Genomic DNA, 18,196 nt, shown 5'->3' on the forward strand with positions numbered 1-18,196 from the left:
GGAACGCAAATGGCGCACGACTAAACTTGAGGTGCACCATCAAGCATTTAGTGATGGTTTAATAACTTATAAACGCATGCTTACCTTAGCTAAAGCTAATTATTACTCAAATCTCATCCACCGTAATAAAAACGATCCTAAATTTTTGTTTAGTACGGTAGCATCGCTAACCCAACAAGGGACTCCTTCCAGTAGCTCCACCCACTCAGCTGATGACTTTATGCAATTCTTTAGTAAGAAAATTGAAGTCATTAGAAAGGAGATTAAAGACAATGCGTCCCAGCTACAACGGGGTTCTATTAACACTGACACGATTGTATATACGGCGGATACTGCCCTCCAAAATAGTTTCTCTCGTTTTGAGGAAATAACATTAGAGGAATTGTTACAACGTGTAAATGGAATAAAACAAACAACATGTTTACTTGACCCTCTTCCTGGGAAACTGATCAAGGAGCTCTTTGTATTATTAGGTCCATCAGTGCTAAATATTATAAACTTATCACTTTCCTCGGGCACTGTTCCCCTAGCATTCAAAAAAGCGGTTATTCATCCTCTTCTTAAAAGACCTAACCTCGATCCTGACCTCATGGTAAACTACCGACCGGTGTCTCACCTTCCCTTTATTTCAAAAATCCTCGAAAAAATTGTTGCGGAGCAGTTAAATGAACACTTAGCGTCTAACAATCTATGTGAAACCTTTCAATCCGGTTTCAGGGCAAATCACTCCACGGAGACAGCCCTCGCAAAAATGACTAATGATCTATTGCTAACGATAGATTCTGATGCGTCATCTATGTTGCTGCTCCTCGATCTTAGCGCTGCTTTCGATACCGTCGATCATAATATTTTATTAGAACGTATCAAAACACGAATTGGTATGTCAGACTTAGCCCTGTCTTGGTTTAACTCTTATCTTACTGATAGGATGCAGTGTGTCTCCCATAACAATGTGACCTCGGACTACGTTAAGGTAACGTGTGGAGTTCCCCAGGGTTCGGTCCTTGGCCCTGCACTCTTCAGCATCTACATGCTGCCGCTAGGTGACATCATACGCAAATACGGTGTTAGCTTTCACTGTTATGCTGATGACACCCAACTCTACATGCCCCTAAAGCTGACCAACACGCCGGATTGTAGTCAGCTGGAGGCGTGTCTTAATGAAATTAAACAATGGACGTCCGCTAACTTTTTGCAACTCAACGCCAAAAAAACGGAAATGCTGATTATCGGTCCTGCTAGACACCGAACTCTATTTAATAATACAACTCTAACCTTTGACAACCAAACAATTAAACAAGGCGACACAGTAAAGAATCTGGGTATTATCTTCGACCCAACTCTCTCCTTTGAGGCACACATTAAAAGCGTTACTAAAACGGCCTTCTTTCATCTCCGTAATATCGCTAAAATTCGCTCCATTCTGTCCACTAAAGACGCTGAGATCATTATCCATGCGTTTGTTACGTCTCGCCTCGACTACTGTAACGTATTATTTTCGGGTCTCCCCATGTCTAGCATTAAAAGATTACAGTTGGTACAAAATGCGGCTGCTAGACTTTTGACAAGAACAAGAAAGTTTGATCACATTACGCCTGTACTGGCTCACCTGCACTGGCTTCCTGTGCACTTAAGATGTGACTTTAAGGTTTTACTACTTACGTATAAAATACTACACGGTCTAGCTCCATCCTATCTTGCCGATTGTATTGTACCATATGTCCCGGCAAGAAATCTGCGTTCAAAGGACTCCGGCTTGTTAGTGATTCCCAAAGCCCAAAAAAAGTCTGCGGGCTATAGAGCGTTTTCCGTTCGGGCTCCAGTACTCTGGAATGCCCTCCCGGTAACAGTTCGAGATGCCACCTCAGTAGAAGCATTTAAGTCTCACCTTAAAACTCATTTGTATACTGTAGCCTTTAAATAGACTCCCTTTTTAGACCAGTTGATTTGCCGTTTCTTTTCTTTTTCTTCTATGTCCCACTCTCCCCTGTGGGGGGGGTCCGGTCCGATCCGGTGGCCATGTACTGCTTGCCTGTGTATCGGCTGGGGACATCTCTGCGCTGCTGATCCGCCTCGACATCTCTGCGCTGCTGATCCGCCTCCGCTTGGGATGGTTTCCTGCTGGCTCCGCTGTGAACGGGACTCTCGCTGCTGAGTTGGACCCGCTTTGGACTGGACTCTCGCGACTGTGTTGGATCCATTGTGGATTGAACTTTCACAGTATCATGTTAGACCCGCTCGACATCCATTGCTTTCCTCCTCTCTAAGGTTCTCATAATCATTATTGTCACAGACGTCCCACTGGGTGTGAGTTTTCCCTGCCCTTATGTGGGCCTACCGAGGATGTCGTGGTGGTTTGTGCAGCCCTTTGAGACACTAGTGATTTAGGGCTATATAAGTAAACATTGATTGATTGATTGATTGACTCCATCCCCAGAACATACAGCTTAGTAAACCAAGTGTATTCCCGGGGCCAGAGCACCCGATATTGAAGCTAATCTTAGGGACCTGACTCGCAACAGGTCTAGTAAACACGTATGACAGGCTAATCGCACCACTAGCTACGCGAACATTGTTGTAAACGTCGACTCCAATGACACTAGGATGAGACAGAGATTACAAAGAGGAAATAATCAATATTGTGAAAAGAATCCAAGACCTCAAATATGAACTATAGTTAGAATAATATTTCATATATGATATATTGATTGCCATAATTTTCCTTTAGCCAAAGGTAAATTAATTACACATTAACCTGTTCGTCCCGGTCCAAAGTTACTACGCTTTGAAGGTAGTAAGAACCAGACTCGGTGAATGAATTAATATGAGTATGGTTTCTTGTTTTTCATGCACAGGTTGTTGCTACTGGAGGATCGTGTCCGCCAGTTAGAGCATAGTAATTTCGTAAATAAAGCCACGGTAAACCGGTTGAGGCACATAATAAATTTAGGGGGCAGCCGGATTTGAACCGGAGACCTCTTGATCTGCAGTCAAATGCTCTACCACTGAGATATACCCCCTGAGGCATTAATTTATTAAATAGATATGTTAGCCTACAAGTCACAGTAGACCTGTTGAGGGGCATAATATATTTAGCCCTTTAGCTATTCCTACACCCCAGTCTACCAGACACCACACCTTAGTCATAAGGGGACTCCATCCCCAGAACATACAGTTTAGTAAACCAAGTGTATTCCTGGGGCCAGAGCACCCGACATTGAAGCTAATCTGAGGGAGTTGACTCGCAACAGGCGTATGACGCTAATCGCACCGCAAGCTACGCGAACATAGTTCCAATGACACTAGGATGGAACAGTCAGAGATTACAAAGAGGAAATAATATTACGAAAAGATGCAAATCCAGACCTAAATTATAAACTATAGTTAGAATGGTCTTTCATATATAACATATTGAATGCCATAATTTTCTTTTAGCCAAAAGTAAATTAATTTCACATTAACCTGTTCGTCCCGGTCCAAAGTTACTACGCTTTGAAGGCAGTATGAATCGGACTCGGTGAATGAAAGAATGTGAGTATGGCTTCCTGTTCTTCATGTAAAGGTTGTCTGTGTCCGCCAGTTGGAAAAAAGTAATTTGAATAGTAATTGTTTAACCTAGGGGGCGTGGTCCATAAGCCATGGTAAACCGTTTGAGACGCATAATAAACTTAGGGGGTATTCGAATTTGAACCAAAGACCTCTTGATCTGCAGTCAAATGCTCTACCACCGAGCTATACCCCCTGAAACACAATTGTACATTTCGGCTCCAATGACACTAGAATAAGACACTCGGAGATTACAAAGAGGATATAATCAAAATTGTGAAAAGATGCAAATCCAAGACCTCCATTATAAACTATAGTTAGAATAGTATTTCATAAATTGCTTTAATTTTCTTTCAGCCAAAAGAAAATTAATTTCACATTAACCTATTTGTCTCGGTCTAAAGTTACTACACTTTGAAGGGAGTAAGAACCAGATTTGGTGAATGAAAGAATGTGAGTATGGTTTCTTGTTCTTCATGCACAGGTTGTTGCTAATGGAGGATCGTATCCGCCAGTTAGAGGAGAGACATTTCCTAACTTAAGGCGCCAGGGACACGTTTGCTAGAATTAGCTGTAGCAAGCTGACAAAGGGGCCTCCAAGCCACGGTAAACCAGTTGAGATGCATAATAAATTTAGGGGGCATCCGGAGTTGAACCAGAGACCTCTTGATCTGCAGTCAAATGCTCTACCACTGAGATATACCCCCTGAAACATTCTTTCATCAAATAGATTTGTTGGCCTACAAGACACGATAAACCGGTTGATACAAAAAATAAACGTATCCCTTTATTCCTACACCCCAGTCTACCGGACGCCTAGGCGTGTCCACGTCTGCGGATCAGACATTGGTCGGCTTAGGATCTGCATAGGCGGGGGGCGGTGCATCCCAGTTTAGTTTGCTGCGTCGGCGGATCAGACACCGGTCAGCTCAGGATCCACTGTCTGACCATACAATTTTTAGAGGAGGAGCTGATTCTCTAGGCAGAGCCAAAACGAATGTGACAGTAACGCGGGTTGGGCGACTTGAAGACGGACACGTATAGGAGTCTCCTGCTGTGTGGGTTAATACACGTTAACCTGTTCGTCCCGTTTCAAAGTTACTACGCTTTGGAGGTAGCAGGAACTTGACTCGATGAAAGAAAAAATACGAGTATGGCTTCCTGTTTTGCATGCACAGGTTGGCCCTCCTGGAGGACCGTGTCCACCAGTCAGAGGAGAGTAATTTCCTAACTTAGGGCGCCGCGGACACGTTTGCTAGCGTTAGGTGTAGCTAGCTGACTGACCCAGCTTGTAGCAGCCCGAAGCAGCCACGGTAAACCGGTTGAGACGCATAATAAATTTAGGGAGCATCCAGATTTGAACCGGAGACCTCTTGATCTGCAGTCAAATGCTCTACCACTGAGCTATACCCCCCGAAACATTTATTCATCAAATAGATATCTTATCCTACAAGCCACGGTAGACCTGTTGAGAGGCATAATAGATTTAGCTCTTTAGCTATTCCTACACCCCAGTCTACCAGACACCACACCTTAGTTATAGGGGACTCCATCCCCAGAACATACAGCTTAGTAAACCAAGTGTATTCCCGGGGCCAGAGCACCCGACATTGAAGCTAATCTCAGAGAGCTGACTCGCAACAGGCCTAATAAACACATGTGACAAGCTAATCGCACCACTAGCTACGCGCACACAGTTGTACACGTCGGCTCCAATGACACTAGGATGAGAAAGTCAGAGATTACAAAGAAGAAATAATCGATATTGTGAAAATATGCAAATCGAGGACCTCAATTATGAACTATAGTTAGAATAGTATTTCATATTAAATACCTTGATTGCCTTAATTTTCTTTTAGCCAAAAGTAAATTAATTCCACATTAACCTGTTCGTCCCGGTCCAAATTTACTACGCTTTGAAGGCAGTATGAAACAGACTTGGTGAATTAAAGAATGTGAGTATGGCTTCCTGTTCTTCATGCACAGGTAGTTGCTACTGGAGGATCGTGTCCGTCAGTTAGAGCAGTGTCATTTCGTAACTAAAGGCACCAGAGACACTTTTGCTAGAATTACCTGTAGCGAGCTAATTGAGCGGCGATGAATTAGTTGGGACGCATAATATATTTAGGGGGCATCCGGATTTGAACCGGAGACCTCTTGATCTGCAGTCAAATGCTCTACCACTGAGCTATACCCCCTGTAATTTTTGCCCATCAAATAGATATATTAGCCTACAAGCCACGGTAGACCTGTTGAGACGCATAACAGATGTAGCTCTTTAGCTATTCCTACACCCCAGTTTATCGGACACCACACCGTAGTCATAAGGGACTCCATCCCCAGAACATACAGCTTAGTAAACCAAGTGTATTCCCGGGGACAGAGCACCCGATATTGAAGCTAATCTTAGGGACCTGACTCGCAACAGGTCTAGTAAACACGTACGACAGGCTAATCGCACCACTAGCTACGCGAACATTGTTGTAAACGTCGACTCCAATGACACTAGGATGAGACAGAGATTACAAGGAGGAAATAATCAATATTGTGAAAAGAATCCAAGACGTCAAATATGAACTATAGATAGAATAATATTTCATATATAATATTTTGATTGCCATAATTTTCCTTTAGCCAAAGGTAAATTAATTACACATTAACCTGTTTGTCCCGGTCCAAAGTTACTACACTTTGAAGGTAGTAAGAACCAGACTCGGTGAATGAATTAATGTGAGTATGGTTTCTTGTTTTTCATGCACAGGTTGTTGCTACTGGAGGATCGTGTCCGCCAGTTAGAGTATAGTAATTTCCTAACTAAAGCCACGGTAAACCGGTTGAGGGGCATAATAAATTTAGGGGGCATCCGGATTTGAACCGGAGACCTCTTGATCTGCAGTCAAATGCTCTACCACTGAGCTATACCCCCTGAATCACTTTCTCATCAAATAGATATGTTAGCCTACAAGCCACGGTAAACTCGTTTTGACGCATAATAGACTTAGCCCTTTAGCTAGTCCTACACCCCAGTCTACCGGACACCACACCTTAGTCATAAGGGACTCCATCCCCAGAACATACAGTTTAGTAAAACAAGTGTATTCCTGGGGCCAGAGCACCCGACATTCAAGCTAATCTGAGGGAGTTGACTCGCAACAGGCGTATGAGGCTAATCGCACCACGAGCTACGCGAACATAGTTCCAATGACACTAGATTGGAACAGTCAGAGATTACAAAGAGGAAATAATATTATGAAAAGATGCAAATCCAAGACCTAAATTATAAACTATAGTTAGAATGGTCTTTCATACATAACATATTGAATGCAATAATTTTCTTTTAGCCAAAAGTAAATTAATTCCACATTAACCTGTTCGTCCCGGTCCAAAGTTACTACACTTTGAAGGCAGTATGAATCGGACTCGGTGAATGAAAGAATGTGAGTATGGTTTCCTGTTCTTCATGCACAGGTAGATAGATAGATAGATAGATAGATAGATAGATAGATAGATAGATAGATAGATAGATGGATAGATAGATAGATAGATAGATAGATAGATAGATAGATAGATAGATAGATAGATAGATAGACAGATAGATAGATAGATAGATAGATAGATTGATAGATAGATAGATAGATACACCTGCTGTGATGCACATAGATAGATAGATAGATAGATAGTACTTTATTGATTCCTTCAGGAGAGTTCCTTCAGGAAAATTAAAATTCCAGCAGCAGTGTACAGAGTTGAGATCAATTTTTAAAAAAAAGTAAATAATGGGGGTTTAAAAGGAAACAAAATAGAGAAATATTACAAAAAGAATAAAAACAATGGGAATAACAATATAACAGTAAAATAAGAATATAACAAGACAAAGTAGGCAGTAGTGACCATGTTATGAAAACGTATTGCACTGTTATTGTTTTGCATCCCCTGTCATCCTTGTACCCCCCGCCCCAGAGAGGAGTTGTACAGTCTAATGGCGTGTGGGACAAAGGAGTTTTTGAGTCTATTAGTCCTGCACTTGGGATGAAGCAGTCTAGCACTGAACAGGCTCCTCTGGCTACTGATAACGCTAAGCAGAGGGTGACTGGCATCATCCAGGATGCTCACTAGTTTGTCAACTAGTTGCTACTGGAGGATCGTGTCCGTCAGTTAGAGCAGTGTCTTTTCGTAACTAAAGGCACCAGGGAGACTTTTTCTAGAATTACCTGTAGCGAGCTAATTGAGCGGCCCATGAGCCACGGTAAACCGGTTGAGGTGCATAATAAATTTAGGGGGCATCCGGATTTGAACCAGAGACCTCTTGATCTGTAGTCAAATGCTCTACCACAGAGCTATACCCCCTGAAACAATTTCTCATCAAATAGATATTTTAGCCCACAAGCCACGGTAAACTGGTTGAGACGCATAATAGATTTAGCCCTTTAGCTAGTCCTATACCCCAGTCTACCGGATGCCACACCTTAGTCATAAGGGACTCCTTCCCCCAGAACATACAGTTTAGTAAACCAAGTGTATTCCTGGGGCCAGAGCACCCGACATTGAAGCTAATCTTAGGGAGTTGACTCGCAACAGACGTATGAGGCTAATCGCACCACGAGCTACGCGAACATAGTTCCAATGACACTAGGATGGAACAGTCAGAGATTACAAAGAGGAAATAATATTATGAAAAGATGCAAATCCAAGACCTAAATTACAAACTATAGTTAGAATAGTCTTTCATATCTAACATATTGAATGCCATAATTTTCTTTTAGCCAAAAGTAAATTAATTTCACATTAACCTGTTCGTCCCGGTCCAAAGTTACTACGCTTTGAAGGCAGTATGAATCGGACTCGGTGAATGAAAGAATGTGAATATGGCTTCCTGTTCTTCATGTAAACGTTGTCTGTGTCCGCCAGTTGGTGAAAAGTAATTAGAATAGTAATTTTTTAATTACACGCGGTCCACAAGCCATGGTAAACCGTTTGAGACGCATAATAAACTTAGGGGGCATTTGGATTTGAACCAAAGACCTCTTGATCTGCAGTCAAATGATCTACCACTGAGCTATACCCCCTGAAAAATATTAGTACATTTCGGCTCCAATGACACTAGAATAAAACACTCGGAAATTACAAAGAGGATATAATCAAAATTGTGAAAAGATGCAAATCCAAGACCTCCATTATAAACTATAGTTAGAATAGTATTTCATATATTGCTTTAATTTTCTTTTAGCCAAAAGAAAATTAATTTCACATTAACCTGTTCGTCTTGGTCTAAAATTACTACACTTTGAAGGCAGTAAGAACCGGATTTGGTGAATGAAAGAATGTGAGTACGGTTTCTTGTTCTTCATGCACAGGTTGTTGCTACTGGAGGATCGTGTCCGCCAGTTAGAGAAGAGACATTTCCTAACTTAAGGCGCCAGGGACACGTTTGCTAGAATTACCTGTAGCAAGCTGACAAAGTGGCCTCCAAGCCACGGTAAACCAGTTGAGACGCAAATTTAGGGGGCATCCGGAGTTGAACCGGAGACCTCTTGATCTGCAGTCAAATGCTCTACCACTGAGCTATACCCCCTGAATCACTCCCTCATCAAATAGATTTGTTGGCCTACAAGACACGATAAACCGGTTGATACAAAAAATAAACGTATCCCTTTATTCCTACACCCCAGTCTACCGGACGCTTAGGCGTGTCCACGTCCGCGGATCAGACATTGGTCGGCTCAAGATCTGCATAGGCGGGGGGCGGTGCATCCCAGTTTAGTTTGCTGCGTCCGCGGATCAGACACCGTTTAGCTCAGGATCCGCTGTCTGACCGTACAATTTTTAGAAGAGGAGCGGATTCTCTAGGCAGAGCCAGAACGAATGTGACAGTAACGCGGGTTGGGCGACTTGAAGACGGATACGTATAGGAGTCTCCTGCTGTGTGGGTTAATTCACGTTAACCTGTTCGTCCCGTTTCAAAGTTACTACGCTTTGGAGGTAGCAGGAACTTGACTTGATGAAAGAAAAAATACGAGTATGGCTTCCTGTTTTGCATGCACAGGTTGGCCCTCCTGGAGGACCGTGTCCACCAGTCAGAGGAGAGTAATTTTCTAACTTAAAGGGGAACATTATCACCAGACCTATGTAAGCGTCAATATATACCTTGATAGTGCAGAAAAAAGACCATATATTTTATAACTGATTTCCGAACTCTAAATGGGTGAATTTTGGCGAATTAAACGCCTTTCTGTTTATTGCTCTGGTGGCGATGACGTCAGAACGTGACGTCACCGAGGTAATACAGCCGCCATTTTCATTTTCAACACATTGTAAACATTGGGTCTCAGCTCTGTTATTTTCCGTTTTTTCGACTATTTTTTGGAACCTTGGAGACATCATGCCTCGTCGGTGTGTTGTCGGAGGGTGTAACAACACTAACAGGGAGGGATTCAAGTTGCACCACCGGCCCGAAGATGCGAAAGTGTCTGCCGCCAGACCCCCATTGAATGTACCGGAGTGTCTCCACATTTTACCGGCAATGCAGAGGGGTTAGTGCGTCTGCCTCACAATACGAAGTTCCTGCAGTCCTGGGTTCAAATCCAGGCTCGGGATCTTCCTGTGTGGAGTTTGCATGTTCTCCCCGTGAATGCGTGGGTTCCCTCCGGGTACTCCGGCTTCCTCCCACTTCCAAAGACATGCACCTGGGGATAGGTTGATTGGCAACACTAAATTGGCCCTAGTGTGTGAATGTGAGTGTGAATGTTGTCTGTCTATCTGTGTTGGCCCTGCGATGAGGTGGCGACTTGTCCAGGGTGCACCCCGCCTTCCGCCCGATTGTAGCTGAGATAGGCGCCAGCGCCCCCCGCGACCCCAAAAGGGAATAAGCGGTAGAAAATGGATGGATGGATGGACAGACATGGCACAGAGATGTATGGATAACCTGCAGATGCATTTGCAACAATAATGTCAACAAAATCACAAAGGTGAGTTTTGTTGATGTTGACTTATGTGCTAATCAGACATAATTTGTCGCGGCATGACTGCCAGCTTATCAATGCTAACATGCTACGCTAATCGACGCTAACATGCTATTTACCGGCGGTGCTGAAGCAGACATGGCACAGAGATGTATGGATAACCTGCAGATGCATTTTCAACGACAACAGAATCACAAAGGTGAGTTTTATTGATGTTGACTGCCAGCTAATCGATGCTAACATGATATGCTAATCGATGCTAACATGCTATTTACCGGCGGTGCTAAAGCAGACATGGCACAGAGATGTATGGATAAACTGCAGATGCATTTGCAACTATATTACGTTTCCTTCCACCCACATTTAATGCGAAAAAAACACTTACCAATCGACGGATTTAAGTTGCTCCAGTGTCACGGAAGTCCTGATCGTTAGGGCTTACACATTTTACCGGCGATGCTAACGCAGCTATTTGGCCATGCTATGGCTATGAATAGCCTCAATAGCTATTCGCTCAATAGCTTCAGTTTCTTCTTTATACTTTCATACTCCAACCATCCGTTTCAATACATGCGTAATGTGTTGAATCGCTTAAGCTGCTGAAATCCGAGTCTGAATCTGAGCTAATGTCGCTATATCTTGCTGTGGTATTCGCCATTGTTTGTTTACATTAGCAGCACTGTATGACGTCACAGGGAAATGGATAGTCGCATTGCAAATAGCGAAAATCAAGCACTTTAAAACTTTTTTTAAGGATATTCCGAGACCTTTAAAATTTTGAAAAAAACTTGAAAAAATACATCAAGCCACTGGGAATTGATTTTTATTGTTTTTAACCTTTTTGAAATTGTAATAATATTCCCCTTTAAGGTGCCGCGGACTCGTTTGCTAGCGTTAGGTGTAACAAGCTGACTGACCCAGCTTGTAGCAGCCCGACAAGCCACGGTAAACTGGTAGAGACGTGTAATAAATTTAGGGGGCATCCAGATTTGAACTGGAGACCTCTTGATCTGCAGTCAAATGCTCTACCACTGAGCTATACCCCCTGAAACATTTATTCATCAAATAGATATGTTAGCCTACAAGCCACGGTAGACCTGTTGAGACGCATAATAGATTTAGCTCTTTAGCTAGTCCTACACCCCAGTCTACCAGACACCACACCTTAGTTATAGGGGACTCCATCCCCAGAACATACAGCTTAGTAAACCAAGTGTATTCCTGGGGCCAGAGCACCCGATATTGAAGCTAATCTTAGAGAGCTGACTCGCAACAGGCCTAATAAACACATGTGACAAGCTAATCGCACCACTAGCTACGCGAACACAGTTGTATACGTCGGCTCCAATGACACTAGGATGAGAAAGTCAGAGATTACAAAGAAGAAATAATCGATATTGTGAAAATATGCAAATCGAGGACCTCAATTATGAACTATAGTTAGAATAGTATTTCATATTAAATACCTTGATTGCCTTAATTTTCTTTTAGCCAAAAGTAAATTAATTCCACATTAACCTGTTCGTCCCGGTCCAAATTTACTACGCTTTGAATGCAGTATGAACCAGACTTGGTGAATTAAAGAATGTGAGTATGGCTTCCTGTTCTTCATGCACAGGTAGTTGCTACTGGAGGATCGTGTCCGTCAGTTAGAGCAGTGTCATTTCGTAACTAAAGGCACCAGAGACACTTTTGCTAGAATTACCTGTAGCGAGCTAATTGAGCGGCGGTGAATTAGTTGGGACGCATAATAAATTTAGGGGGCATCCGGAGTTGAACCGGAGACCTCTTGATCTGCAGTCAAATGCTCTACCACTGAGCTATACCCCCTGTAGTTCTTGCCCATCAAATAGATATGTTAGCCTACAAGCCACGGTAGACCTGTTGAGACGCATAATAGATGTAGCTCTTTAGCTATTCCTACACCCCAGTTTATCGGACACCACACCGTAGTCATAAGGGACTCCATCCCCAGAACATACAGCTTAGTAAACCAAGTGTATTCCCGGGGCCAGAGCACCCGACATTGAAGCTAATCTTAGGGAGCTGACTCGCAACAGGTCTAGTAAACACGTATGACAGGCTAATCGCACCACTAGCTACGCGAACATTGTTGTAAACGTCGACTCCAATGACACTAGGATGAGACAGAGATTACAAGGAGGAAATAATCAATATTGTGAAAAGAATCCAAGACCTCAAATATGAACTATAATTAGAATAATATTTCATATATAATATATTGATTGCCATAATTTTCCTTTAGCCAAAGGTAAATTAATTACACATTAACCTGTTTGTCCCGGTCCAAAGTTACTACACTTTGAAGGCAGTAAGAACCAGACTCGGTGAATGAATTAATGTGAGTATGGTTTCTTGTTTTTCATGCACAGGTTGTTGCTACTGGAGGATCGTGTCCGCCAGTTAGAGCATAGTAATTTCGTAACTAAAGCCACGGTAAACCGGTTGAGGCGCATAATAAATTTAGGGGGCATCCGGATTTGAACCGGAGACCTCTTGATCTGCAGTCAAATGCTCTACCACTGAGCTATACCCCCTGAAACACTTTCTCATCAAATAGATATGTTAGCCTACAAGCCACGGTAAACTGGTTGAGACGCATAATCGATTTAGCCCTTTAGCTAGTCCTATACCCCAGTCTACTGGATGCCACACCTTAGTCATAAGGGACTCCATCCCCAGAACATACAGTTTAGTAAACCAAGTGTATTCCTGGGGCCAGAGCACCCGACATTGAAGCAAATCTGAGGGAGTTGACTCGCAACAGGCGTATGAGGCTAATCTACGCGAACATAGTTCCAATGACACCAGGATGGAACAGTCAGAGATTACAAAGAGGAAATAATATCATGAAAAGATGCAAATCCAAGACCTAAATTATAAACTCTAGTTAGAATGGTCTTTCATATATAACATATTGAATGCCATAATTTTCTTTTAGCCAAAAGTAAATTAATTTCACATTAACCTGTTCGTCCCGGTCCAAAGTTACTACACTTTGAAGGCAGTATGAATCGGACTCGGTGAATGAAAGAATGTGAGTATGGCTTCCTGTTCTTCATGTAAAGGTTGTCTGTGTCCGCCATTTGGTGAAAAGTAATTAGAATAGTAATTTTTTTAATTACACGCGGTCCACAAGCCATGGTAAACCGTTTGAGACACATAATAAACTTAGGGGGCATTTGGATTTGAACCAAAGACCTCTTGATCTGCAGTCAAATGCTCTACCACTGAGCTATACCCCCTGAAAAATATTTGTACATTTCGGCTCCAATGACACTAGAATAAGACACTCGGAGATTACAAAGAGGATATAATCAAAATTGTGAAAAGATGCAAATCCAAGACCTCCATTGTAAACTATAGTTAGAATAGTATTTCATATATTGCTTTAATTTTCTTTTAGCCAAAAGAAAAATAATTTCACGTTAACCTGTTTGTCTCGGTCTAAAGTTACTACACTTTGAAGGAACTAAGCACCGGATTTGGTGAATGAAAGAATGTGAGTATGGTTTCTTGTTCTTCATGCACAGGTTGTTGCTACTGGAGGATCGTGTCCACCAGTTAGAGAAGAGACATTTCCTAACTTAAGGCGCCAGGGACACGTTTGCTAGAATTAGCTGTGGCAAGCTGACAAAGCGGCCTCCAAGCCACGGTAAACCAGTTGAGACGCATATCACAGTATATTTAGGGGGCATCCGGAGTTGAACCGGAGACCTCTTGATCTGCAGTCAAATGCTCTACCACTGAGCTATACCCCCTCAAACATTCTTTCATCAAATAGATATGTTGGCCTACAAGACACGATAAACCGGTTGATACAAAAAATAAACGTATCCCTTTATTCCTACACCCCAGTCTACCGGACGCCTAGGCGTGTCCACGTCCGCGGATCAGACATTGGTCGGCTCAAGATCTGCATAGGCGGGGGGCGGTGCATCCCAGTTTAGTTTGCTGTGTCCATGGATCAGACACCGTTTAGCTCAGGATCCGCTGTCTGACCGTACAATTTTTAGAGGAGGAGCTGATTCTCTAGGCAGAGCCAAAACGAATGTGACAGTAACGCGGGTTGGGCGACTTGAAGACGGATACGTATAGGAGTCTCCTGCTGTGTGGGTTAATTCACGTTAACCTGTTCGTCCAGTTTCAAAGTTACTACGCTTTGGAGGTAGCAGGAACTTAACTCGATGAAAGAAAAAATACGAGTATGGCTTCCTGTTTTGCATGCACAGGTTGGCCCTCCTGGAGGACCGTGTCCACCAGTCAGAGGAGAGTAATTTTCTAACTTAAAGGGGAACATTATCACCAGACCTATGTAAGCGTCAATATTATACCTTGATAGTGCAGAAAAAAGACCATATTTTTTTAACCGATATCCGAACTCTAAATGGGTGAATTTTGGCAAATTAAACGGCTTTCAGTTTATTGCTCTGGTGGAGATGACGTCAGAACGTGACGTCACCGAGGTAATACTGCCGCCATTTTCATTTTCAACACATTGTAAACATTGGGTCTGAGCTCTTTTATTTTCCGTTTTTTCGACTATTTTTTGGAACCTTGGAGACATCATATCTCGTCGGTGTGTTGTCGGAGGGTGTAACAACACTAACAGGGAGGGATTCAAGTTGCACCACTGGCCCGAAGATGCGAAAGTGTATGCCGCCAGACCCCCATTGAATGTGCCAAAGTGTCTCCACATTTTACCGGCGATGACAGACATGGCACAGAGATGTATGGATAACCTGCAGATGCATTTGCAACGATAAAGTCAACGAAATCACAAAGGTGAGTTTTGTTGATGTTGACTTATGTGCTAATCTGACAAAATTGGTCGTGGCATGACTGCCAGCTAATCTTTGCTAACATGCTAAGCTAATCGACGCTAACATGCTATTTACCGGCGGTGCTGAAGCAGACATGGCACAGAGATGTATGGATAACATGCAGTCTGTGTCTGCCAGTTGGAGAAAAGTAATTAGAAGAGTAATTTTTTGACCTAAGGTGAGCGATCCACAAGCCATGTTATACCGTTTGCGATGCATAATAAACTTAGGGGGCATTTGGATTTGAACCAAAGACCTCTTGATCTGCAGTCAAATGCTCTACCACTGAGCTATACCCCCTGACAAATACTTGTACATTTCGGCTCCAATGACACAAGAATGAGACACTCAGAGATTACAAAGAGGATATAATCAAAATTGTGAAAAGATGCAAATCCAAGACCTCCATTATAAACTATAGTTAGAATAGTATTTCATATAAAACACATTGATTGCTTTAATTTTCTTTTAGACAAAAGAAAATGTATTTCATATTAACCTGTTCGTCCCGGTCCAAAGTTACTACACTTTGAAGGCAATAAGAAACGGACTTGGTGAATTAAATAATGTGAGTATGGTTTCTTGTTCTTCATGAAAAGGTTATTGCTACTGGAGAACTGTGTCCGCCGGTTGGATCTTAGTAATTTCGTAAAGAAAGGCGCCGACGACACGTTCGCCAGAATTAGCTGTAGTGAGCTGACTAAGCAGCCTTCAAGCCACGGAAAAACCGATTGAGGCGCATATTTCAGTATATTTAGGGGGCATCTGGAGTTGAACCGGAGACCTCTTGATCTGCAGTCAAATGCTCTACCACTGAGATATACCCCCTGAAACACTATCTCATCAAATAGATATGTTGGCCTACAAGACACGGTAAACCGATTGATACGAAAAATAAACGTATCCCTTTAGCTATTCCTACACCCCAGTCTACCGGACGCCTAGGCGTGTCCACGTCCGCGGATCAGACATTGGTCGGCTTAGGATCTGCGTAGGCGGAGGGGCGGTGCATACCAGTTTAGTTTGCTGCATACGCGTACGCGGATCAGACACCGGTCAGCTCAGGATCCGCTGTCTGACCGTACAATTTTTAGAGGAGCGGATTCTCTAGGCAGAGCCAAAACGAATGTAACAGTAAGCGGGTTGGGCGACTTGAAGACCGATACGTATAGGAGTCTCCTGCTGTGTGGGTTAATTCACGTTAACCTGTTCGTCCCGTTTCAAAGTTACTACGCTTTGGAGGTAGCAGGAACTTGACTCGATGAAAGAAAAAATAAGAGTATGGCTTCCTGTTTTGCATGCACAGGTTGGCCCTCCTGGAGCACCGTGTCCACCAGTCAGAGGAGAGTAATTTCCTAACTTAAGGCGCCGTGGACACGTTTGCTAGCGTTAGGTGTAACAAGCTGACTGACCCAGCCTGTAGCAGCCCGAAGCAGCCACGGTAAACCGGTTGAGACGCATAATAAATTTAGGGGGCATCCAGATTTGAACCGGAGACCTCTTGATCTGCAGTCAAATGCTCTACCACTGAGCTATACCCCCTGAAACATTTATTCATCAAATAGATATGTTATCCTACAAGCCACGGTAGACCTGTTGAGAGGCATAATAGATTTAGCTCTTTAGCTATTCCTACACCCCAGTCTACCAGACACCACACCTTAGGAATAGGGGACTCCATCCCCAGAACATACAGTTTAGTAAACCAAGTGTATTCCCGGCGCCAGAGCATCCGACATTGAAGCTAATCTTAGGGACCTGACTCGCAACTGGCCTAGTAAACACATGTGACAAGCTAATCGCACCACTAGCGACGCGAACATAGTTGTACCCGGCGGCTCCAATGACACTAGTACAGTGGTCGGCAACCCACGGCTCCGGAGCAGCATGTGGCTCTTTGACCAATTTGATGTGGCTCAGCCCCATACTTGCGGACCGCCCGGAGAAGTCCGGTAGATTTTAAAATTTTAGTGTCTCTATCAGAAATCTCCCGGGTAAACATTTTTCGATTTTCACCCAGACATCCACCTTGAGGGCGTGCCGTGAAGTTAATGCCTCTAACGCCCTTTCTACATGTCATTGCGCCAGGATTTTCACCATGCTATCTGCGTGCCGGCCGGCCGGTCACATTTTGGATGTGACCTCTATCTGAACTTATGCGCTACTGCAAGGCATATTTGCTCAACAGCCATGCAGGTCACACTGAGGGTTGCGATATAAACAACTTTAACACTCTTACTTATATGCGCCACACTGTGAACCCACACCAAACAAGAATGACAAACACATTTCGGGAGAATATCCTCACTATAACACACCATAAACACGACAGAACAAATACCCAGAATCCCATGCATCATATACAAGAAGCTACCACCAACCCAAATCACCCTCCCTTTCCCCCCTCCCATCCCTCCGTGCGTCGGTTGAGGTGGGCGGGGGTGAAATGTGTTTGTCATTCTTGTTTGGTGTGGGTTCACAGTGTGGCGCATATTAGTAAGAGTGCTAAAGTTGTTTAAACGGCCACCCTCAGTGTGACTTGTATTGCTGTTGAATTAGGATGCCTTGCAGTTTCTTGGGTGTGTCTGCAATGGCCTCCTCAAACAATTCTTTGGGCTGGTAAGCTATTTTTACAAGCTGTAGAGGGCGGCTTATTAATGTTCATTGGGTGAACACCAGCTTACATTCGAGAGAACAATTACTCTGAAATTCGGGAGTCTCCCAGGAAAATTGGGACGGTTGGCAGGTCTGACGCTGTCAAGCGGCATTCATATAGAACTCGCGGGTCGCACTAACATTACATTTTCATATTAAGGTGCGGGCCGCGTGTCTGAGACCCCTGGTTTA

General features: G+C 43.3%; 17 non-coding genes across 17 annotated transcripts; all 17 read right to left on the reverse strand.

Moving 5' to 3' along the window:
* Positions 1 to 2,948: 2,948 nt before the first annotated feature.
* On the reverse strand, positions 2,949 to 3,020 carry trnac-gca (transfer RNA cysteine (anticodon GCA)). Its single transcript has one exon. It is a non-coding gene; the product is annotated as a tRNA-Cys (tRNA).
* Positions 3,021 to 3,670: 650 nt separating this feature from the next.
* trnac-gca (transfer RNA cysteine (anticodon GCA)) lies at positions 3,671 to 3,742 on the reverse strand. Its single transcript has one exon. It is a non-coding gene; the product is annotated as a tRNA-Cys (tRNA).
* A 439-nt stretch (positions 3,743 to 4,181) lies between these two features.
* Positions 4,182 to 4,253, reverse strand: trnac-gca (transfer RNA cysteine (anticodon GCA)). Its single transcript has one exon. It is a non-coding gene; the product is annotated as a tRNA-Cys (tRNA).
* Positions 4,254 to 4,888: 635 nt separating this feature from the next.
* trnac-gca (transfer RNA cysteine (anticodon GCA)) lies at positions 4,889 to 4,960 on the reverse strand. The gene has a single exon. It is a non-coding gene; the product is annotated as a tRNA-Cys (tRNA).
* A 712-nt stretch (positions 4,961 to 5,672) lies between these two features.
* Positions 5,673 to 5,744, reverse strand: trnac-gca (transfer RNA cysteine (anticodon GCA)). The gene has a single exon. It is a non-coding gene; the product is annotated as a tRNA-Cys (tRNA).
* Positions 5,745 to 6,400: 656 nt separating this feature from the next.
* trnac-gca (transfer RNA cysteine (anticodon GCA)) lies at positions 6,401 to 6,472 on the reverse strand. The gene has a single exon. It is a non-coding gene; the product is annotated as a tRNA-Cys (tRNA).
* A 1,349-nt stretch (positions 6,473 to 7,821) lies between these two features.
* On the reverse strand, positions 7,822 to 7,893 carry trnac-aca (transfer RNA cysteine (anticodon ACA)). Its single transcript has one exon. It is a non-coding gene; the product is annotated as a tRNA-Cys (tRNA).
* Positions 7,894 to 8,540: 647 nt separating this feature from the next.
* trnac-gca (transfer RNA cysteine (anticodon GCA)) lies at positions 8,541 to 8,612 on the reverse strand. The gene has a single exon. It is a non-coding gene; the product is annotated as a tRNA-Cys (tRNA).
* A 434-nt stretch (positions 8,613 to 9,046) lies between these two features.
* Positions 9,047 to 9,118, reverse strand: trnac-gca (transfer RNA cysteine (anticodon GCA)). Its single transcript has one exon. It is a non-coding gene; the product is annotated as a tRNA-Cys (tRNA).
* A 2,361-nt stretch (positions 9,119 to 11,479) lies between these two features.
* On the reverse strand, positions 11,480 to 11,551 carry trnac-gca (transfer RNA cysteine (anticodon GCA)). Its single transcript has one exon. It is a non-coding gene; the product is annotated as a tRNA-Cys (tRNA).
* Positions 11,552 to 12,263: 712 nt separating this feature from the next.
* On the reverse strand, positions 12,264 to 12,335 carry trnac-gca (transfer RNA cysteine (anticodon GCA)). The gene has a single exon. It is a non-coding gene; the product is annotated as a tRNA-Cys (tRNA).
* A 656-nt stretch (positions 12,336 to 12,991) lies between these two features.
* On the reverse strand, positions 12,992 to 13,063 carry trnac-gca (transfer RNA cysteine (anticodon GCA)). Its single transcript has one exon. It is a non-coding gene; the product is annotated as a tRNA-Cys (tRNA).
* Positions 13,064 to 13,699: 636 nt separating this feature from the next.
* Positions 13,700 to 13,771, reverse strand: trnac-gca (transfer RNA cysteine (anticodon GCA)). Its single transcript has one exon. It is a non-coding gene; the product is annotated as a tRNA-Cys (tRNA).
* A 444-nt stretch (positions 13,772 to 14,215) lies between these two features.
* Positions 14,216 to 14,287, reverse strand: trnac-gca (transfer RNA cysteine (anticodon GCA)). The gene has a single exon. It is a non-coding gene; the product is annotated as a tRNA-Cys (tRNA).
* A 1,290-nt stretch (positions 14,288 to 15,577) lies between these two features.
* On the reverse strand, positions 15,578 to 15,649 carry trnac-gca (transfer RNA cysteine (anticodon GCA)). The gene has a single exon. It is a non-coding gene; the product is annotated as a tRNA-Cys (tRNA).
* A 456-nt stretch (positions 15,650 to 16,105) lies between these two features.
* trnac-gca (transfer RNA cysteine (anticodon GCA)) lies at positions 16,106 to 16,177 on the reverse strand. The gene has a single exon. It is a non-coding gene; the product is annotated as a tRNA-Cys (tRNA).
* Positions 16,178 to 16,819: 642 nt separating this feature from the next.
* trnac-gca (transfer RNA cysteine (anticodon GCA)) lies at positions 16,820 to 16,891 on the reverse strand. The gene has a single exon. It is a non-coding gene; the product is annotated as a tRNA-Cys (tRNA).
* Between the last annotated feature and the right edge of the window lie 1,305 nt (positions 16,892 to 18,196).

This window comes from Nerophis ophidion, linkage group LG17, assembly GCF_033978795.1.
Source record: "Nerophis ophidion isolate RoL-2023_Sa linkage group LG17, RoL_Noph_v1.0, whole genome shotgun sequence".
NCBI lineage: Eukaryota > Metazoa > Chordata > Actinopteri > Syngnathiformes > Syngnathidae > Nerophis > Nerophis ophidion.